Source organism: Syngnathoides biaculeatus, chromosome 13 (assembly GCF_019802595.1).
Source record: "Syngnathoides biaculeatus isolate LvHL_M chromosome 13, ASM1980259v1, whole genome shotgun sequence".
Taxonomy (NCBI): domain Eukaryota; kingdom Metazoa; phylum Chordata; class Actinopteri; order Syngnathiformes; family Syngnathidae; genus Syngnathoides; species Syngnathoides biaculeatus.
Window position 1 is genome coordinate 22,911,745 of NC_084652.1, and position 23,791 is coordinate 22,935,535.

General features: G+C 43.9%; 1 long non-coding RNA gene across 1 annotated transcript; it reads left to right on the forward strand.

Moving 5' to 3' along the window:
• The first annotated feature begins 236 nt into the window (after positions 1-236).
• On the forward strand, positions 237-22,039 carry LOC133510386 (uncharacterized). Its single transcript, XR_009797594.1, has 3 exons — positions 237-862; positions 20,967-21,146; positions 21,231-22,039. It is a non-coding gene; the product is annotated as an uncharacterized LOC133510386 (long non-coding RNA).
• Positions 22,040-23,791: the final 1,752 nt, after the last annotated feature.

Consider the following 23,791-nt stretch of genomic DNA (forward strand, 5'->3'; position numbering starts at 1 on the left):
ACAGTAATTAATTGATCTATTTTTGGTGACATTTACTTTTGTTGGAGTGCTGTGGGATTTTTCAATTATAAAATATGTGCCTTGGCTCTGTAAAGGTTGGAAATCACTGTTCTATATCATTATTGGTCATTTTAAAAAAAAAATAAAATAAAAAAAGACGTCAGCACACATTTACACACAGTTATACATTTATATATATTACGGTAATGTGCACACCTAAACTGAGCTCTCGGACCTCCTCGGTTAGCTTGCATTTCACGATCGTTAGTGTAGCATGTTTGTTGCTTCAGCACCGAAGATCAGAAACGACTTCCCGTGAGTTTGTTTTAACTTGAACTAAGACAAAAAATGTCGACTACAACAGCTACTTGTCCAGCTGCTTTTAAAAGAAATGTGTCATCACTCGTGGCGATGACGCCACCAACCCGGAAGTAGCGCGGCAGTCTGAAACAACGATGGCTCAATGGCTTCAGGTGGGTATCAAAACCATGTGAGCTCAAATTACGTTGTGCGAGCATAATGGGCACAATAAAAAAATGGGAGAGCGCACACAATTGAAATGCTTGCATTTTTTAAAATGTGCCCATTACGCTCGTACTACATAGTTTGAGCTCACATTGTTTTGATAGCCACTTGACGCTATAGTGAAAGCTGCTACAGATTGGAGCCGAATGGAGGGCAAGAGGCTGCTCTGCGGAACCAAAACTCTTGGGATTAAAAAAAATGTTTCCTCACAAACGCCATGGATGGCACAGAGGATGACATGCTGTGGGAGCAAAATAGGATCACTCTTCATGATTCAATGGAGGAGGTCCTAGAACTGTACCAAGTCATTGATGAATTCGACAGTGATGCACCAAAGGTAGCTACGATGGTTATTTTTCGGATTGGAGAGGAGTCAGATGCTAATTTTGAAGTCTTGGCCAAGGATTTTTAATGTAGAAGATAAACTGCACTACGCACAAACATTTTATGCACAAATATTTAATGCAAAAAAAATGTTTGAGTGAAACAATGTTAAATAGTTTATTTACTTAAGCCTGTAATATGTGTTATCAACAATATTAATAAAATTGTATGCCATCATTGAGCATTTGTTGTAGTTTGTTGAAGAGATTCTGTTCTGACAATTACAGGGACCAGGACAAGTGTGTCCTGTGGCCTGTCCCGAGATTATATTACCGTTATGTCAGCACATGCACAATGATTATTATTAATGATTGTTGTGCGGACAGTTTTTTTGAAAAATAATGCGAGTACAAACCTAACAACATATAAATACAGATAATTCCAAATATTTTTAGCATAGTGGTAGCAGCAAATTGGTGGTGCGCATTGTATATTGGTAGAAGGGTTTTCCGATTTTTTTTTTTTTTTTTTTTTTTTTTTTTTTTTTTTTTTTTTTTTTTTTAGGTCAACTTTGGGGTAGCACAGAACGCATTATACTCTAGAAATTATGGTATATGCTATATCCCTTCCTGGAAACCATCACCTGAACATGGTGGAGGGGTTTGTGTGTCCCAATGATCCGAGGACCTAAGTTTTCTGGGGCTGCAAGCCCCTGGTAGGGTTACCTATGGCAAACAGGTCAGAGGTGAGGGATTAAACAAAGCTTGGCAAAAGACCCCTATGATAAAAAAAACTTTAATTGATTGAAGTTTGCCTTGTCTGGATGTGGTTAAAAATAGCCCTCATCTGGAGCCAGGCCTAGGGGTGGGCCTTGAGGGTGAGTGGCTGGTGGCTGGTGGCTGGCAGGTGTGGGTGTTTGTTGTCCACCAGCTCAGCGCCTGTATATGGGGGTTCACCCCAGTGGATGAGAGGGTAGCCTCCCTCTTCCTTGGGGTGGAGGGACGTGTCCTGATGTTGTTTGTGCCGATTTACCAAACAGCAGTTCAGAGTTCCTATCCTTCATGGAGTTCTTAGAGAGAATGGTGGGGAGCACTCCTAGTGGGGCACTCCATCTTTTTTTCAATGCTCATGTAAGCAATGACAATGAGACCTTGAAAGGTGTTATTGGAAGAAATGGCCTCCCTGATCAGACCCCAAGTGGTGTTCTGTTATTGGACTCCTACGCTCATCACGGATTGTCCATCATGAATACTGTGTTCAAGTATAAGGGTGTCCACATGTGCACTTGGCACCAGGACACCCTATAATGCATTTCAATTATCGACTTTGTGTTTTTTGGGTGTGGCTAGATACAGTATGCATCTGTGTGCATGTAGCAATTTAAGCAAAGTATCTGCAGGGGTGGAATAATTTTTTTTTTCTTTGAGTAGAAGTGATTGACTAATTTAATGCTGTGATAGAGTAGAGCAAGAGTTTTGTTTTGACAAAGTAGTGGGAATGAGGCCTAGAGACCAGTACAGGAGAAGCTACTGATTACAAAAACAGATTCCATTGAGGAAAAAAGGAGAAAAGAAAGCTACTCAAAATCCTTGAATAGAGCAACTCAACATTCCGACAACAATATTGAGTGGATTATGTTATTTGATTGGGATTATTTTCAGTGTGCATTCAAAGTTAACTAACTAGCGCAGTTTTAACAATTTCAACAGAATTTATGTAACAAATATTGAATTTTTTAAAGGATTTTTACATGCTACCACATCCAATGCAGCCCTATGGGGGCACAAACCAGTGCAATCTGTAGGCCGGTCCCAAGCCCGGATAAATGCAGAGGGTTGCGTCAGGAAGGGCATCCGGCGTAAAAACTGTGCCAAACAAATATGAGCGTTCATCTAAAGAATCCCATACCGGATCGGTCGTGGCCCGGGTTAACAACGCCCGCCCCCGGCACTGCTAACCTGCAGGGCGTCGTGTGGAAATTCAGCTACTGTGGGTCGAAGACAAAAAAGAGGAGGAAACCGGATCCAGCGTCAGAAGAAAAAGAGGAATGCACAGAGCCTACAACTGAGTGTAGGGACTTTGAATGTTGGGACTATGATAGGAAAAGCACAGGAGTTGGTTGACATGATGATTAGGAGAAAGGTTGATATTCTGTGCATCCAAGAGAGCAGGTGGAAAGGTAGTAAGGCTAGAAGTTTGGGAGCAGGGTTTAAATTATTCTACCACGGAGTAGATGGGAAGAGAAATGGAGTAGGGGTTATTTTAAAGGAAGAGCTGGCTAAGAATGTCTTGGAGGTGAAAAGAGTATCAGATCGAGTGATGAGACTAAAATTTGAAATTGAGGGTGTTATGTATAATGTGGTTAGCGGCTATGCACCACAGGTAGGATGTGACCTAGAGTTGAAAGAGAAATTCTGGAAGGAACTAGATGAAGTAGTTCTGAGCATCCCAGACAGCGAGAGAGTTGTGATTGGTGCAGATTGTAATGGACATATTGGTAAAGGAAACAGGGGCGATGAAGAAGTGATGGGTAAGTACGGCATCCAGGAAAGGAACTTTGAAGGGCAGATGGTGGTGGACTTTGCAAAAAGGATGGAGATGGCTGTAGTGAACACTTATTTCCAGAAGAGGGAGGAACATATAGTGACCTACAAGAGCGGAGGTAGAACCACGCAGGTAGATTATATTTTGTGCAGACGATGTAATCTGAAGGAGGTTACTGACTGTAAAGTAGTGGTAGGGGAGAGTGTAGCTCGACAGCATAGGATGGTGTAGTATGTAGGATGATTCTGGTGTGGGTAGGAAGATTAAGAAGACAAAGGTAGAGCAGAGAACCATGTGGTGGAAGCTGAAAGGAAGAATGTTGTGCAGCCTTCCGGAAAGAGGTGAGACAGGCTCTCGATGGACAACCGAAGCTCCCGGAAGACTGGACGACGACAGCCAAGGTGATCAGAGAGACAGGCAGGAAGTACTTTGGTGGTGTCATCTGGTAGGAAAGGGGAGAAGGAGACTTGGTGGTGGAACGCCAAAATACAGGGAAACAAGGAAAGAGATTAGCGAAGAAGAATGGGATACTGAGAAGACTGAGGAGAGGCGAAAGGAGTACATCGAGATGCGACGTAGGGCAAAGGTAGAGGTGGCAAAGGCTAAACAAGAGGCATATGAAGACATGTACACCAGGTTGGACACAGAAGAGAGAAAAGGATCTCTACAGGTTGGCCAGACAGAGGGATAGAGATGGGAAGGATGTGCAGCAGGTCAGGGTGATTAAGGATAGAGATGGAAATGTGTTGACTGGTGCCGGTAGTGTACTAAATAGATGGAAAGAATACTTTGAGAAGTTGATGAATGAAGAAAATGAGAGAGAAGGAAGAGTTGAAGAGGCAAGAGTGAAGGACCAGGAAGTGGAAATGATTACTAAGGGGGAAGTCAGAAAGGCACTACAAAGGATGAAAACTGGAAAGGCAGTTGGTCCTGATGACCATACCGGTAGAGGTATGGAAGCATTTGGAGAGATGGCTGTGGAGTTTTTGACCACTTATTCAACAGAATACTAGCGGGCGAAAAGATGCCTGAAGAATGGAGGAAAAGTGTTCTAGTTCCCATTTTTAAGAACAAAGGGGATGTTCAGAGCTGTGGGAACTATAGAGGAATAAAGTTGATGAGCCACACAATGAAGTTATGGGAAAGAGTAGTGGAGGCTAGACTCAGGACAGAAGTAAGTATCTGCGAGCAACAGTATGGTTTCATGCCTAGAAAGAGTACCACAGATGCATTATTTGCCTTGAGGATGCTCGTGGAAAAGTACAGAGAAGGTCAGAAGGAGCTACATGCGTCTTTGTGGACCTAGAGAAAGCCTATGACAGAGTACCAAGAGAGGAACTGTGGTACTGCATGCGTAAGTCTGGTGTGGCAGAGAAGTATGTTAAAATAGTACAGGACATGTATGATGGCAGCAGAACAATGGTGAGGTGTGCCTTAGGTGTGACAGAGGAATTTAAGGTGGAGGTGGGACTGCATCAGGGATCAGCTCTGAGCCCCTTCCTATTTGCAGTGGTAATGGATAGGCTGACAGATGAGGTTAGACTGGAATCCCCTTGGACCATGATGTTCGCAGATGATATTGTCATATGCAGTGAAAGCAGGGAGCATGCAGAGGAACAATTGGAAAGATGGAGACATGCATTGGAAAGGAGAGGATGAAGATTAGCCGAAGTAACAGAATATATGTGCGTGAATGAGAAAAGTGGATAGGAAGAGTGAGGCTACAGGAGAAGAGATAGCGAGGGTCGACGACTTCAAATACTTGGGGTCAACAATACAGAGCAATGGAGAGTGTGGTCAGGAAGTGAAGAAACGGGTCCAAGCAGGTTGGAACAGCTGGCGAAAGGTGTCTGGTGTGTTATGTGACAGAAGAGTGTCTGCTAGGATGAAGGGCAAAGTTTACAAAACAGTGGTGAGGCCGGCCATGATGTACGGATTAGAGACAGTGGCACTGAAAACAACAGGAATCTGAACTGGAGGTGGCAGAAATGAAGATGTTGAGGTTCTCGCTCGGAGTGACCAGGTTGGATAGGATTAGAAATGAGCTCATTAGAGGGACAGCCAAAGCTGGATGTTTTGGAGACAAGATTCGAGAGAGCAGACTTCGATGGTTTGGACATGTTCAGAGGCGAGAGAGTGAGTATATTGGTAGAAGGATGCTGAGGATGGCGCTCCCAGGCAAAAGAGCGAGAGGAAGACCAAAGAGAAGGTTTATGGATGTGGTGAGGGAAGACATGAGGGCAGTTGGGGTTAGAGAGGAAGATGCAGGAGATAGGCTAAGATGGCAAAAGATGACACGCTGTGGCGACCCCTAACGGGACAAGCCGAAAGGAAAAGAAGAAGACATGCTACCACATCCAGTAGTAACTGCGCAGCTGTTATATTTTTGCCTTGTCTGTGTGTAACTTGCTTTTTTTTTTTTTTTTAAATGTTGTTGGTCTGCAAGTTAACTGCATGCTTAACACTAATATTTAAACTATTGGTTTATGTTGATGGAACTAACTTGTGTGGCATACATTACCAAGTACTCTAATGGGTACAGTTAGGCTAATGCTTTTTTGTTGTTGATTTTGGCTGGATAAGTAATATTCCTGTTGTTCTGAGAATAGCCGCAACAAAACCAACACCAGACTTGATGCAATGCCAAAAAAAAGCGATCAACAGAACAACACGGTTCACATAAGTAAATCTAAGTATTAACATAACAATGCCTTTGTTGTTGTTTATTTTTCATATATAAGCATCTGCTTCAGCCGCCTGTCAAATTTTAAACATCAATGTGGCCTCTAAGCCAGAAAGTTCCCCCACCTCTGGTGGAGAACGATCTTAAAAATAATCAGAAGAAATGGACAGCACTTGAGTAAATATGAGTGTCACAACAAAGGGTATGTATACCACTGTCTATTGTTATTTCAGTATTTCTTTTTCAATGAATCAGCAAAAATTTCAACAACTACATATATATAGTAATCTTTTTTTAAACAGACACTTCCACTTTTCATCACTTACCTATATTCTGACTTTCTTTGTTGAGTTTGATTTTATTCGTCAAACCCAACAATTTTTTTTAAGCTTGTGTACACAAAAAGCCCTCTGGCACATCAAGTGTGGACTTTCGGTGTGGGGTTGCATTTCTGACCTCACAGGAGCTCTCTGATGCTTTCTTTACTGTCAAAGAATCACTCCTATATTCTGCTTTTCTCCCCTCAGCTGTCTCCTAAGACTGGATGGAAAACGCACCACCAACTGTTGAATCTGCTTTCACACATGGCTAATTTTTCTTCTTTTCAGCCTCTGTCTCCTTTTAGTTGTTTTTCCTCTGTCTTCCCTCTTCATATGTAAGAAGGTAATTTCATACATTTTCATTTAATGAAGAAAAATTAACATTCATGGAACATCTGAATTAACCAGTAACATAATTCAGACACTGAATGTACATACTTGCAAAACCAGATATATACAGAGGCGGTTAGAAGAGCCAAATATTGTACACAGGTAAGTGTACTGTAAATTTAGAATAATATGATTGAAGTATGAAGTAAAAAGTAGTCCTATAAAAAAATTCCTTCACGAAGAGTATCTAAGTACTTAGTAGAGTAACTCGTGAAAAACTTCTGATGAAATAAAAAAGACACAAATGTCAAATAAAAGAACTAATATTTTGGGGGCCATAAAAAATATGCCACCATTTTGATTTTTACCTGCCCAAAAACCAATGGCGCATTCCTTGGGCCCTATGGAAAAAATATTTGCTTTATTCACTTAAATGACTGAATGAAGAAGCTTTTTGCAGACAAGATGTATTGATTGTCTGTGTGTGTGTCACCTGTGAGAGAGCGAGAGAGACACAGAGACAGAGACAGGGCAAGAAAGAAAGCGAAACATCTGTAACTTACAGCAGGGTGTTTTCTCAAATTAAAAGTGGGCTGAAATATGTACATATCCATGACAAAACTTTTTTTTTTTTTAGTCTGTAAAGGAAAGAGTCGCATGGCTGTTTCGCCTTTCCCAAAATTAGTCTCCTTGATTGGCCAAAAAACAGTTTGTGTGCAGTCTTGTTCTGTCCCATTTGGAGTCAATTGACTCTAGTGATCATGTTGGATTGACACAACAGAGCTCTCTGCAGAAGTTGAAGGTGAAGTCCAATAATAGATCACGCAATCACAGATAAATACAGTGTAAATATAGTGAGCGGCATGTTGGTCATTGTAAAGGATCAAAAGTATTGATTCTTCTCAACATAATAGTCAAACAAAAGTAAGAACTATGTTGAATTGTTGCGAACCTTCGGTGCGGGATGGACCCAAATGCAGGACTCCAAGACGAGGACATGATGTTAGGCGTAGTTTTATTCAAGATGAGGTCATACACTGTGTAAGCAGTCTGAGAAGGCAGAGGTACAGAAATGCTAGGTTAAGCTGATGACTAGGGGACAAACTAGGAACTCGGACTTAACTATGTAACATAAACTGAGACAGGAGTAAACTGAGGTGGCACAGAAACAGTGTGACAAATATAGCTCAACACTACCCTAACCCCCCTGTCTGGTGACCATCCGGGCCACCAAAAGCGAAGTGTCCGGAAGGTCAGGTCAGGAAGTCGGCCCGGACGCCAAGCACCAGGGTCCCCAGGGGTGATCCGGGTGGACATCCTCGAGGAGGAACCCAACGGCAAAGCAGGAGCCAGACGGGAGCATGCGACTGCTCCGGATGAAGACATCACAGGACGTGGTTGTGAGGCGGCCGTGGATCGGTTGCCGCTGACGATAGTTCATGAGGCGGCCAGGGATTGGTTGCCACTGTGGCGTGGTCGGCCGTGGACCGGTCGGCATTGAAGCAGAAGGGTGAGGCGAAAGCCGTTGAGACAGGGGTGGAGGAGGCTGCGGGGTGGTAACTGTCACAGTAACTGTCAAAGCAGGAGCGTGAGGCAGTCACGTGCCAGTCGACTCAGGAGCGGGAAGTGGCTGTGGGCTGAACGCCGTCTAGACAGAAATGTGAGACTGCCAAATACTTGTCGTCGTCGCCGGAGCAGGAATGTGAGACGGCCGATGAGCCGTCGCCGCCGCCTGGACTGCGACATGAGGCGGTCGACGAGCCGCTGCTGCAGCCGCCGGGACAGGGACTTGAGGCAGCCAACGAGCCTTTGTCGCTGCCGGGATAGGAACATGAGGTGGCTGACGAGCCTCCGCCGGGACAGGAACTTGAAGCGTCTGATGAGCCCTCGCCGCCGCCAGTGCAAGAGCCTGAGGCAGCCGACAAGCCTTCCCCACCTCCAGGATAGGATCTTGAGACAGTCGACGAGCTTTCGCAGCCACTGGGACAGGAACTTGAGGCGGCTGTGGACGGGACTTCCCAGGACAGGGAAGGAAGGCGACCAGACATCTGTTGCCAACAAGATGTGGTCATCAGGCGGCCAGGGGCCGGTTGCCGCCGGTGACGGGGCAAGAATCAGCTGTGGCATTGCTTAATCTCCACTCGCATTGCTCCTCGTGATGGCGGCAGTAAGCAGCAAATTCTTCACCCTGCTGTGTCTGATGGGCAATGAATTATTTAAGCCACAGGTCTAGAGTTTTCGCGTCAATCTCCCTTGAGTCCGCTGGGTCCATGTCTGGCCAGTTCGTTCTGTCACGAACCTCTGGTGCGGGGGTGGACGCAAATGCAGGACTCCAACACGAGTACTTGATGTTAGGCGTAGTTTTATTTAAGATGAGGTCATACACGGTGTAAGCAGTCCGAGAAAGAAGAAGTAGAGAAACGCTCGACTAAGCGGGATCTAAAAGATATGCAGTGAGGTCTGATGACTAGGAGATAAACTAGGAACTAGGATTTGACTATGGAACATAAACTGAGACAGGACTAAACTGAGGAGGCACAGAAAAACTGACGAGGATAGCTCAACACTACACTATTTTCAGTGGTGGAGATTCCTACTGTCAATGAATGCAACTCACAATCTCTGGGCACAACGCTCAACGAACTGTTGAATGCCAGTGTCCAAAACTCCAACTTAAATACACCATCTAATTGACCCCTCCATACAGGGCACTTAACCACGCCTCCTGAAGTGACGTCACGCCACGTGTGCCTACATCAGACAACAATTAGCAAAAAGGGCGGCGCAGCAAGAAAAGAATAGAGCGAAACTGTCCGATTTACCGGCTGATTTCTCACTCGCATTCTTAGCTAACAGTAAAATATCGTTGAAAAGCAGATAGCAGGGCTTCAAGTATTTCAATGGTATTTACATGCATATCGACGGAGAAACTATTGATATTAGCACGAGATCTTTCCAGAGTCAGAGGAAGACCGAGAAGCCACTTAATATAATATATTATAACCCAAAGACAAATTCGACATTGACAGTTTCCTATTTTCGTGTTACATATCACACTTGTGTGCAGAATCTGTATATGTATCTGTATAGCCGTTTGTGAATCGCCGTATGAAGGAAAAGAAAAAGGCGAGGCTTGATTTATGAATTGTTTCTCTCGTTTTCTTTGTGTAACGTCACGCGCTCCCCTCAATAATTATTCTTGAATTAGTGCCGAACCTATGTAAGTCCTGACCGAGTACGACAATCACTACTTTAGTGTCCTCAAACATCCTTCCTTCAGTCTTGGTGTCTCGGTGCACGTCGAAGGCTTTTAGGACTCGCTAGTCCGGTTTAGTTTAGCTCGGTAGCCGCCGAACAGAGACACATTTGTGCAGTCAGATCATCGCAAAATATCGCTCAACACAGATCAAGAGTGTCAATCATTCACACTTAGCTATGTTATGCAAGCGAAGAACTGCTAATTTATTTATATGAGACATGTATTGAAAATCAAATATAGGGCATACCTTCGTGCAAACAGTCCGGTTTACCGTAGCCGCGAACAAAGGGACACGTTTGTGGAGTCAGATCATCGCAAAATATCGCTCAACACAGATCAAGTGTGTCAATCATTCACACGTAGCTATGTTATGCAAGCGAAGAACTGCTAATTCATTTATATGAGACATGTATTGAAAATCAAATATAGGACATACCTTCGTGCAAACAAAGTCCGGTTTAGCTTAGCTCCCTAGTTGCCGAACAGAGACACGTTTGTGCAGTCAGATCATCACAAAATATCGCTCAACACAGATCAAGTGTGTCAATCATTCACACGTTGCTGTGTTATGCAACCGAAGAACTGCTAATTCATTTGAGACATGTATTGAAAATCAAATATAGGGCTTACCTTCGTGCAAACATATCTGTTCCGAATGATGAATTCAGTTGATCATGCGGTCTTCCACAAAGTTTGATCCATCGAAGACATTTTTCGTACTCGGTCTTCTGTTCCAGTTGATTTTAGATGGATTCAGTCGATGATGCGGTCTTCCACAAAGTTTGATCCATCAAAGACATTTTTCATACTGGGTCTTCGGTTTTGGAAAGGGTACGAATTGAACTCCACCAACTAGCCTTTCAGGATACCTGTCGTCACTATTATAAAGTCCGTGACTACACCTCTTAACCATATCTATTGTTAAAGAACCCAAATACGCGATAAAACACTAACAAGCTATACTGGAGCATGCAACGTTGTCTGTGGGAACTGGGGGTCCAAAAAGGGGCGTGGTTTATGCAGATCTCTGGCCTCTGATTGGTCAGCGACGCGGATGACGCAATTTCTACAGAGGGGTCAATTACAGTCCCAATGTGAAACAGCTGTGAGCGCTGACAGGTGTCACCGGCCAGGGAAGTGGCCACGCCGATCTTGGCCGTGGTCCAACTTGGCTCATGACATGAATTCAAATTTACAATATACTCTTTTTATGTTTACAGTTTTTTTTCATTTTCCTGTAAATCTTTTAAGGCATTAAACCCCTAACCACACACTTTATAAACTTATTAACATGTTTCCACATTCGTCTCAAAGTTCAAACATTCGTAGATTTTTTTGAAAAACGTACACGACTGTATTCTAAAATGAAACCAAAGATCAAAACCTGTTTTAGCCCAAAAGATTTATTTGAGAAATCAATAAATGAACATCCCTCCATCCATTTTCTTTAGCTTTATCCAGGACTGCATATAAACGTTTTACTATAGACAGAAAAACATGATTGCTTTTAGCGATAACAAATTAAATTTTAATGATCAATCCATGACGTTGGACACAAGAAATTATTAATACGAGTAGTAGTTCAGGTGTATTTTACATTACTTCTGGCTGTTTGGTGTGGGTCTGGTGTTGCGTCTTTGGTGAAGGTGTCTTTTTGTGAGTGAGAAACATAGCTATGGGGCGATATTGGTGCTATTTTCTTCTTCTGAGTGACAATATTCTTATAAACAGACATGCCACCTTTGATTATGTTTGAGAACTGAAGGCGCTACACTGTGGGGCCCACCGGCCACCCCCCGTACTTGGGGCGAGCGATCGCAGCGGCCCCTGAACAGTGCACTTCACTGAAGGTCTCCTCCATGCCAAGTATCCTGTACAGTACAGAATGTGTTCAGCTTTTCTAATTTACATAATTGGTTGATGCTAGCAGTGTGGATATAGTATGCTGAAGAGGAAAAAGTGGACTCAAGTGTTGAGAAAGAGGAGGATGCACTAACACTTGATTGCTTGACAACCCTGGCCAATGAACTAAAGTGAACTGCACTGAGCTCGGATGCGCTCATCTGCTATCGGGGTTTGGAGGCTGCCGTGAGACCATCACGCCGCCATGATCATGCACATTAAGTACCAGGACCGCTGCCACGGCCCACTATGGGCAAAACGTGGGCTTTCTGCGAAGGCGTGACGCTTTGTGTGGGTACACTGATGTGGTGTTTCCTTTAGTGAATCAGGATACAGAACACAATGTGCACTCATATGATGAGAAAATAAAACCTGCTACACTAAAACATTACACACAGACACACACAAATACATAATAGCAAAGCCGCGTGATGTGAACCGCATCGCAGCGAGGGAGCAATATATATCCAAGCACAAGTAAGACAATAGCATATAACGTAAAGGTTGAACCTGTGAGATGAGCGTGAATGAACTACAGTGTGTTTAGAGAGGATGAAGTTGGGAATTGTGTGAGGTCACACTTAACTTAACCCCAAATTACTATGCACCAATTTGTACTTGCTACTAAACACTGCTATGTTTTACCCATGATCGTAGATCACATGGTCAGGAATAATCTTTTCTCAGTGGCTTAGGAGGAAATGTGGCAGGTTTAGTTGAGGAAGAAGATGCACCAAACCAAAAACAAAAGAGGACAACGAAAAGAAAGTTGTTGTTCACGTGAGTGCACTCATAACTTTTCCTGCTCTTCAGACTTGTTGGTGGCCACGCTCTTCTTAACGGACAAAACTCTGGGCGTTGTGCTATAAGACATATTTTCTTTTCGTCTCAACAGAATTAACTTTCAACTATGCTTTGTTTGACTGGCAATATGGCAAAAATCACGTGATTTTATGACGTAGGTACACAAGCTTTATAGAGTGAACCTCTACATCTGTATACTTTAATAGCTTTAAATATATTTCTTAAAAGTCTCATTATATATGCTTAGGTCTGTTGTAACAACAGCTGTGGTGACATTTCAACCTTCGAGTTTTTATGTGACTTTCAGGGCCTATCCATTATAGTTACTCTTGAGTCTTCCCCCTTTATGTAGCTTTTTTAAGTATTTTTTGTTTTGTTTTGTGTCCAGTATATTTACTGTAGCACTTAATGGAGAGTCAAAGTTGCCGCTGTACTTTTTCTCCATTTATTGAGCACCGGGAGACCAGTAAAACACAATAAGAACTCTCACGCAGATGATGTTGTCGGCCGCAACTTTAACCCTGATACACGCACACGCACACACACACACACACACACACACACACACACACACACACTCCACCTGACAAGACTTCGCCTTTTTAGGCACAAGCATGTAATCAGGCATTATCGCACACACAGTTTTTATACATTTATGTTTACCAGTTATGTTATGTGCATTCAAATATTTTTCAATTTTTAATAAGTCTAATAAAAACATTTAAAAAATATTTCTATACATAGATGATAACTCTATAATCATGGCTTTTCACCTCTTAATAGTCGGTCTAAAATATTTACGTGATTAATGGGGATTTACTGGATATCAGTTCACTCATTTTAAGTACGGCTTAACCCAAGCAAGCAAAGGGAGAAGAATGGAAACATATTCCTCCTTTACTTTTTAAATGTTGTTCCAGGAACATCACTATACTCTAAATATTGTGAACATTCTACTATACACCCATCCTCACAAGAGTCACAGGAGTGCTGGAGCCTATGCTAGCTATGTTCGGGCAGGAGGAATACACCCTGAATTGGTTGCCAGCCAATCCCAGACCACAAAGAAACAAACAACCATTAACACTCACAATCACATTTACGGGCAATTTAGAGTTTCCAATTAATGCATGTTTTGGGGGTATGGGAGGAAACCGGCGTGCCCGGAGAAAACTTACACAGGCACAGGGAGAACATGCACACTCCACACAGGTGGGGCCAGGATTTGAACCTCGGTTCCTCAGAACTGTGAGACCAAACTAAAAGCAGACGCACCACTGTGCCCAAACATATTATTAATCAAAATAATAACCTAGCGGTACAGTGGTCAGCTGGTAAAGCGTTGGCCTCACAGTTCTGAGGTCCCAGGTTCAATCCCAGACCCACCTGTGTGGAGTTTGCATGTTGTCCCCGTGCTTGCGTGGGTTTTCTCTGGGCACTCTAAATTCCCCCGAGCTGTGATTGTGAGTGTGGTTGTTTGTCTCGATGTGCCCTGCAATTGGCTGGCAATCAGTTCAGGGTGTACCCTGCCTCCTGCCTATTGACAGTTGGGGTAGGCTCCAGCACCCGCAACCCTTGTGAGGATAGGCAACAATGAAAAAGGAATGAATGGATGGAAAATAATAATCAATAGTATTAAAGTAAAACAATGCAAATTGATACGCATTTCAAAGCACATTTCATACAATAGGTAACTAAATCCGCTTTACACGATTAAAAGCATTCAAATACATAAATCATAAAGTACAATTAAAACAGCTTTTCGTGCAAGAAATATCACTGAAGAGTGGAAGTACTCTAAAATTCATAAGAAAAATAAGGGTTTTTGATCTGTTCTGTGCTCTGTTGGCAACGTATTCCTTTTATTTTTTGCAGCAGCAGCATAATAGCTAAATACTGCTTCACCATGTTTGCTTTAGATCTCAGAGCCCAACTGGGTTTGTTTTCCATTAGCATTTCTTTTATATATTCTGGGCCTAAACCATTTAGTGATTTATAGATCAGTAGTAAAACTTGAAAATCTATTGCAAAACTGACTGGAAGCCATTGTTAAGTTTTTAGAATTGGAGTTACATGCGCTGATGCTCTGTCTGCTTTATTCTAGTCATAACCCGAGCTGCAGCTGTAGTAGTAGTTTTAGACTGAAGTTCTGTAACTTCACACATTACCCAAGTTAATTGAAATTATTTTTGAAAGAATAGGCCTCTAATGATTAACATGCACATTAGTGAGCTGTGGTATAATGCTGTTAGGTTTCAAAATTATCCAAACATTGTGGGTGTCTTCAGTTTAAATCAACACTATTTTCAAAGTTCCCCAGAGAAACCGCAAATATTTCTGGACATGTTCAAAGATTCCAAATCGACATCATTTGTCATTAGCAGAATACCCATATATCGTCTCGTCTTGTGCATGCAGCTGCCTGGAGCAGAGATCGAGCCAGGCCACCTCACATATATATATTTTTTTAATTAATTATTTCTCAGACAGCTGCAGCAAGCCTCCTCGGCACTCAATATCTCTGGGTTATGTTGCTGGTTTGTCGATTCCCTGTGCACTTCTGTTTCCTCCCCATTTATATGTTAATAGGAACAGTAGCTCTCTTTGCTGTCTTGGTAAGATTCAAGGATTTCTATTGTCAATGGTCTACATAGCAAGAACGTATGGAGAATAAAATGGTGTTGTTAGCAGTATGTGTGCAGGTGAACATAAACAACTGTGCAAAATGTACATGAATTATGTACTGCACATTTAAATAGCAGCCCAGTGCCTTTTGTACTTCATTCCTGAATGCAGTTGGCTAAAAACAGTGTGAATAGTTGGGCAGTTTCACCCACGATGTTGAAGGCTCTGCAGGTGAGGCTAGTGAGGAAAATATCTATTTTGATGGCAGAGGTCCACTGATGACCTTGCTGGCTTCTGTCATGATGCATTGCAAAGTTTTCAGGTGGAAGGAAGTGCAGCTTCCATACAACAGCCATATACGTAGGTAGTCAGGATGTTTTGAATTGCATCTCAGTTGAAGGTGCACATGACTTGGGGTGGGACTCATGCATTCCTCAGTTTACAGAGGACATACTGTAAATGGGAGTTTGATGCTTAGCTTTATCAATGTTAGTAATGAGGCCCACCACAGTTGTGGGAGAGTAGCGTAAAGAGTAGGAGGGTGAATGCAAACCATTTTTGAGTCCCTGTGCTCAGCATGATGATTTTTGAAGAGCTGTTTGCATGTTTTGTGGTCTTCCTTTGAGGATATACAGCACCCAATTGTAAAGCGATGCATTGACTACTGAGCTATTGAGTCCTTGTAGAAGCTGTTAAGAGATGATTGTGTTGAATGTGGAAGTGGAGTCCAAGAAGAGCATTGGAGCATGATTGGATTTAGAATGCAGGTGGGCAAAGGACTAATGGAGAGCCAAGTAGACGGTGTCCTGAGACAAAAAAGTTATTATATTTAAAAAAAAAAAATCTGATTTGACAACACATTCGTCTGCTCTCAGTGTTTTTAATTTTTGTCCTATCAAAACACAGAAAATGTCTCAGGAGAGTTGTGTGCACATTCTGAGTCTCCAATTTTTCTTGAATCAGCAGTGCTCCATACAGAGCCGAGGAGACTGTGTGACTACATCTTTTAATTGGCCATGCGTGTGTGAAGATGCACAAACAGATGCGAGGAAACTCGTCAGTGGGTGACAAGATATCACAAGAAGCTAATATATGGAGAATATATGATATAAAATATGTGGAGAATGTATTTACTGTAATCCTTTTGTCAACAATAAGTTATGGATGAATGGAGTCAAAACCATTTGTCTCTGAAAAGCTGCTCGAAATACTCTTTTGTTCACACCATGGCAACAGATTATAAAGAGGTAGTGGAGAATCTCTAAAACAGGAGTCACCAACACGGTGCCCACGGACCAATGGTAGCCCCCGAGGACCATATAAGGTGCCTGGGAGGTATGTTCTAAAAATACCATAGGCCACGTATTGTTACTATTATTTGTGCTTTCAATTCTGAATCTGACTTGCTTACGTGAAATAAAATTTTAAAATACCTGTAATTTCATTTACTGCAATAAATTAAAACGAAAATATTTTATGTGTAATTAACTGAGTCTGAAGTTTGCCGCAAATAAGTCACGTAGCCCTTCATACGATCGGTGCTCACGAAGTAGCCCTCAGCCTCAAAAAGGTTGTTGAGCCCTGCTCTAAAATCACCCTTAGCACTACACAATTTCATACTCCGAGTATGTCCATATGATGAATAATTTGTCATGATCCTGCCTTCCAGTCCTGGCTGGGCGTGGCCAGCACACCGGCGCTGATTAGGAGGCGCACACCAGCGCCACATCCTGACTGATTATACTCAGTATTTATAGGACCCTGGTGACAACTGGTCTTCACCAGATCGTTGCCTCTCATGCCTCGTTTCCGCACTTCCGTACTCCTGACGCCAACCTCCCGTGTACCGACCAACGCCTGTCTCCCGACCTACCCCGTAAGCCTGCCGTTACTGATCCTGTTGCTTGTTTGGACTGACTCACTGGTAACTGACACTGGAACGAATAAAGGCACTGCTTACTTGTCACCTGAGTCGTGCATTTGGGTCCGCCCTCGAGTCCCATTCGTGACAGAACGATCTGGCCAACACATGGGCCCAGCCAACTCTGAAGCCATCCGCCGCTCGTTGCAAGTCCAGGGCAGACGCCTGGTTGAGCAGGAGGCTGCCCTCCAGGTGACGAATCAGAGGCTCCATGAGATCTGTGCCCAGCTGGAGCCATGGCTAGCCTCCCAAGCTAGCGCTGCTGCAACACCGATGGCGACCATTCCGGCTGCTGCTCCAGTTCAGCTCGTTCCGTCTGTTCCGCCCGCTGCGGAGTTCCAGCGTACCAGCATAACACCTCTCTCCCGACCAGAACGCTTCTCGGGCGACTTGGGGAATGTCAATGTTTCTCGCCCAGTGCCACCTCCATTTCGAATTACAGTCGTCCGCCTTCCCTACGGACCGCTCCCGGATCGCGTTTGTCATATCTCACATGACGGGAAAGGCTCAGGCGCGGGCCATGGCGGAATGGAGCCGCAACTCGGAGACGTGTCGTTCCTGGACGGCCTTCGTCTGTGCCCTGACACAGGTGTTCCAGTATGCGGCACCGGAACGCAAACCAGCGGCTTAGCTCATGACGCTACGCCGGGGTCGTCGTCACGTTTCCGAATATGCCATTGAGTTCCGGATCCGGGCAGCCGAGAGCCGTCGGAACGAGGACGCCCTCCACGACACCTTCTTCCAGGGTCTCTCCCCGCAGATCCACAGTCTCCTCATCGCCGTGGATCTCCCTTCCTCATTGGACGCCCTCATCGCGTTGGCACTCAAGGTCGACCAAAGACTTGTCGTCCAGGGACAAATGGATGCACTGGCCCAAGGAGAGATGGGGGCGTCTGTTCCGCCTGCTTCCCTTCCGCCTACTCTCCCTTCTGTGGCGGAGTCCATGCAGGTGGAGGGCCTCAACGGGCTGGTAGAGGAGCACCTGCATCGTCCACGGGAGGGGCGCTGTTTTTACTGCGGACGCTTGGGACACTTAATTGGCCATTCCCCGGTCCGACCGAAGTGTTCCAGCCTCAGGATCTCCACACCAGTGAGTGTGCGGTATACCATGGCGGAGTCAAGTCGTCGCTTCTCCAATTCACTCTCAGCACGGAGGGCCACTCGTGAACTGTGTCAGCGTTCATCGACTCAGGTTCGGATGTTAATTTGATTAATCCCCATGTGGTCGAGGCGTTGGGCGTGGTGACCCTTCCGACACAGCGGTTCCGCAACGCTTATGCCGGTAACAATCTGTCCGCACATAGACTTTACGAATGGGTTTTCCGGATGCCCACATGGAGCGCATTTGTTTCTAAGTCTTCAATTCACAAAGTAGTGATATTATTTTGGGGAGCCAGTGGCTCAAGGAACATAATCCACATATTGATTGGACCACGGGGCGAAGGTTGCCACAAGCGGTGCTTCGCTGCCCGAGAGGACAGGAGGATCCAAGTCGCGCCCGTACAGTTGGAGGAGCTAGGTACCACTCCGGATTTAACCGCGGTGCAACTCCTGCTATCATGACCTGAAGGAGGTGTTCTCAGAAACTAAAGCAAGATCCCTGCCGTCGCATCGCTCGTATGATTGCACCATCCAACCCCTCCCCGGCACCTCACCCCCTTGAGGGAGGCTGTTTTTCTCTAACAGGACCGGAGCACCAGGCCATGAGGGAGTACGTTGAGGAGTCGGTGGCAGCCGGCCTCATTCGCCCGCCGTCCTCACCAGCCGGTGCAGGGTTCTTCTTTGTTAAGAAAAAGGACGCTTCGCTACAGCCCTGTATTAACTACTGAGGATTCAACAACATCACCATGAAGAACAGGTACCCTCTGCCCCTGATTGCGACGGCATTTGAACTTCTTCAGGGGGCCCGGATCTTCACCAAGTTGGACCTGCGGAGTCCATACCATCTGGTGCGGATCCGGGAGGGGGACGAATGGAAGACGGTCTTCAACACCCCCACAGGACATTATGAATACTTGGTGATGCCGTTTGGACAGACAAATGCTCTGGCCGTTTTCCAAAGTTTCATCAACGACGTACTTCGGGAGCATCTGAATAAAAATGTGTTTGTGTACCTTGATGACATCTTGATTTTTTTCTTTGGACCTGACCTCCCACATCAGACAAGTCAGAGAGGTGCTTCAGCAGGTGCTGCAGCATCAGCTGTTCGTGAAGATGGAAAAGTGTGAATTCCACCAAGCCTCCGTGGCCTTCCTGGGGTTCATCCTGGCAGAAGGGGAGCCACCTGTCACCTGAGTCGTGCATTTGGGTCCGCTCTCGAGTTTTGTTCCTGACATAATCATTCATTACTGTTTCCGACCTTCAGATATCTGTCCATCGATTCAGTTGCCCAACTGCGGACAGATGATGCCATCCCAATTTTGTTTTCAAATGGAAATGAGTCTTGAACATTGGTTCAAAGTGGGCTTGGCAGGGTGTAAAAAAAAATCATAGATGACTTGAAATTGACTGTCCAATCTTCAAAGATGTGCTTCAGGCAAAACATGCTGAGTGTTTTTCATACATGTTCACGAGTGAGGCAAGAATGGCTTTCGAGATCAACTGGCAGATTGCTGCAGCATCTGCAGTGATGCGGAGTTTGTATCGGTCCGTTGTGGTAAAGAAGGAGCTAAGTTGCAAGGGGAAGCTCTCATCTTACCAGATGATCTATGTTCCTACCTTTACCTATGGTCACGAGGTGTGGGTCATGACCGAAAGAACAAGATCCCGGATACAAGCAGCCAAAATGAGTTTCCTCCCCAGGCTGTCTATTCTCCCATATCTCCCTTGGAGATATGGTGAGAAGCTCCGTCATCTGGGAGGGGCTCATAGGTTAACTTTTGCTCCTTCTCATTGTGAGGAGCCAGATGAGGTCTCTGGTACATTTGATTAGGATACCATGTGGATGCCTCCGTGGTGAGTCTGTTCTGGGCATGTCTGACCAGAAGGAGACCCTTGGATGAGCTAGGACATGCTGGAGAGACTATCTCTCTCGGCTGGCCTGGGAACACCTCAGGACCCCTCCGTAAAAGCTGAATGAAGTGGCTGGAGAAAGGGAATTCTGGGTTTCCTTGACCTCGGAAACGTGGTAGAAGATAAATGGATGAATGAAACGTCGTCAAATGTTCATTTATAATGTCAGAATCCACACTCTCTGGTACAAAGCATCGTTCGCTTTTTTTGGGTTGTCAGTCATGTAGCTTGCTTTACTGGGCTCTCTGTTTGGGGCTTTCTGTTATTTTGTAAGTTCTGCGCACTGTAAGGTCACAATTGTAACTTACATTCACATCAAATTAGTCTTCAATTAACCTAAAATATATGTATTTGAAATGCAGAAGGAAGCCAAGAGAAAACCTGCTCAAGAGAATGGGGAGAATGTTTAAACTCCACACGGGAATAGCCAGAGCTGAATTCAAACCCTCAGTCTAATAATTGTGCGGAATTTTTACATCCCATCGTCAAAAATATCTGTGGAAGGATTAATTTACATTCAGCCAGTTATGGTTTCAACCCAATTAACCAAAAGAAAAAACCTAATTCACAAAAAATCTATGAAAGCAGATTAATCAGATCTCAAACCTGAAATTACATTATTAATTAGATTAACAACTTAATTGAATAGTTTATGTATCAACATAACAAATGTAAATTCAACATAAAAGATTGTTTGTTGTCCATTCCATATTCTAGTTTCCTGGTCAGCATGCTTGTGGGATGTGGCAGCATCACCCTTGGTCCAAACAGCATGATAAACTACCCTCATTGTATGATATGCCATCTTCCTCCACTCAAGGTCTCACTTCAATGACAGGATTCCAAACACAGCAGAATGCAACTTCCACTTGGGGAGATTTGCATCATAGTAGGCATGTATGTTCTCTTTTTCAATTTGTCATTCTTTCATTGTCTTTTTTTCCATTCCCGCTCTTATTTCTGACACGTTTTTTCCTTCAGCAATGAATGGAGAAGGATGAATCCACTGAGTGAAGCAAAATGGGAGCTCTATATGGAAAATATTTTTTCAGGAAGAATAGAGACGATATTTAATCTGAATTTGAGACAAGGATCTATTGTACAACATACCCTTAAAGCTTAAGTTCAGGGGTGCCCAGAATTTTTTACCCCAAGATCTACTTTTCAAGGAGGCAGCTTCTTGCGATCGACGGTGGAGGTGGGGGGTCAAGCACGGTCAATAGGGCCTGTCACTCACTGCTGCCAACACAAGTAGCATTAGCAGTTAAAGGTTACATGACAAAGATGTAATGCAGTCAGTTAAAATTCATATTTTCATTGTTTATATGTTATGTAATATATGCATGTAACTTCCAGCAAGTTGTCAACAACAGTTTGGCTATTAAATTAGGTTTTTTTTTTTTTTATTTACGGGTATTGAGCACTCCCCGAACATACCCGAAGCTCAAGACACCATGCTGTGGTTGTGCTATCCACCATAAGGACTACCACAAGTGACATTGCAATTGACAAACACAGTACGCTACACTCTATACACAATTGCAAGCAACATGTGGAAATATGAGGAGGAGGATTTCAACATACAGCAGTACCCAAATGAACTTGGCATCTTCCAACCATATATTTGAGGCAATCAGGAGGTCAGAACCTGACAGTGAAGACAACGAGCTGCAAAGTAGCAGCTGGACAACAGCAAAAAGACAGGTCAATGTGACATTATGGCAAAAGCTTCTCTTTTTGTATACTCATGGCTTGAGGTAATGGCACCTCAGGTATGGCAAAATTAGTTAGTGCGACTATATGTATTATATATTCAGATATGTTTCAATGAAATGGAATAAACTTTTACATAGTATGCAGTATTTCTATATATTGTGCCCCGCGCTTGAGTAACATGATAGTATGCCGCACAGAAAGTCTTTTCCGTGTCTGGTGGCTTGTCATAAAGGCAAACCCATAGACACAAGCACCGAAAAGTCCTGAATGGTTCTTTTTTTTTTGACTCCCCAGTGGACAACAATAATGTAGTCGTTGGGACAATGAGGAAAATAAATATTTGAACACCGTGTAATTTTGCAAGTGCTCCCACTGAAATCATGGAGGGGTCTGAAATTTCCATCTTCGGTGCATGTTCACTGTAAGAGATGTAGTGTAATCTAAAAACAAAATCTGGAAATCACAATGTATTTTTTTTAATAATTTATTTGTATGTTACTGCTGCAAATAAGTATTTGAACACCTGCCAATCAGCAAAAATTCTGGCCCTCAAAGACCTGTTAGTCTATCTCTAAAAAGTGAAGCTACACTCCACTTATGATTCTAAATTAGAGGCACCTGTTTGAGATCGTTAGCTGCATGAAGACACCTGTTCACCCCACACATTCAGTAAGATCACGTGGCTAAGACCAAAGAGGTGTTCAAAGATACCAGATAAAAAATTGTTGACCTCCACAAGCCTGGAAACGGCTACGGGGCAATTTCCAAGCTACTTGGTAAAAAAGGATCAACTGTTGGAGCAATTATTAGAAAATGGAAGAAGCTAAACAGGATTGTCAATCACCATCGGACTGGGGCACCAAGCAAGATCTTACCTCGTGGCGTATCAATGATCTTGAGAAATGTGAGGTCAATACCCAAAAGAGACATGGCATCAATGTTTCCAAGGATACTCTGGGTAACACACTAAGACGTCATGGTTTAAAATCATGCATGGCACGGAAGGTTCACCCGCTTAAATAGGGTTAGGTTTAGGGTTAGCACATGCCCAAGCCTCTCTTAGGTTTTCCCAAGACCATTTGGACGAAGCAGAGGAGTCATGGGAGAAAGTTATGTAGTCAGATGAGACCAAAATAGAACTTTGTGTTCTTAAAGGGCTCCTGTCATGAAATTGATGTTTTACGTGTGGTATTATTGAAAAAAACATCAGCCAATATGGGCCCATGCTTTTTTTTCACAACAAAACATGATTTTGACTTATACAGCTTTTTGTAACTCCTACCATCAAAATCCTCTTAAGGGATTTTTTTTTCAAGAAGAAGCAGGATGTGACGTAAAGGACAGCAGCGCCCCCATGTAGACTAATTAAGGTAGCTCATTGTTCTTTCGTGTTAGCCAAAATTGCATTGCTGGAAATTGCTTGAACACTCGGGAGAATGGATTTAGCCTTCATAAGTTTGCAAGAGACCTGGTTTGTTGTGAAAAATGGATTGCACGGGTGGAGAGGACGAGAGCTTTGTGTGTTCCGAATAACAGGTAGGCAGTAATGCTCCCCGGCTCAACAGTGTTCAACAAGTACTGCGGCGGCTTTGTACATACCTCTAAAAGCTGCACGGCTCGGCTCCATTTTATGCCACCACAGCGCAGAAAATCAGCCACACCGGCTGGGACGCCGTGTTAGGGGATCACTGCTTCTGCAAAGGCTGCGCGTCAGGGTTTGGGGACGGGGTGGCTCTGAAGAACCCAGCCAAGAATGCATCACTCAGCCACGTGCATGCATACAGCGCCCCGGCTCGACTGTGTTGCTCAGTACTGCGCGTCTATGA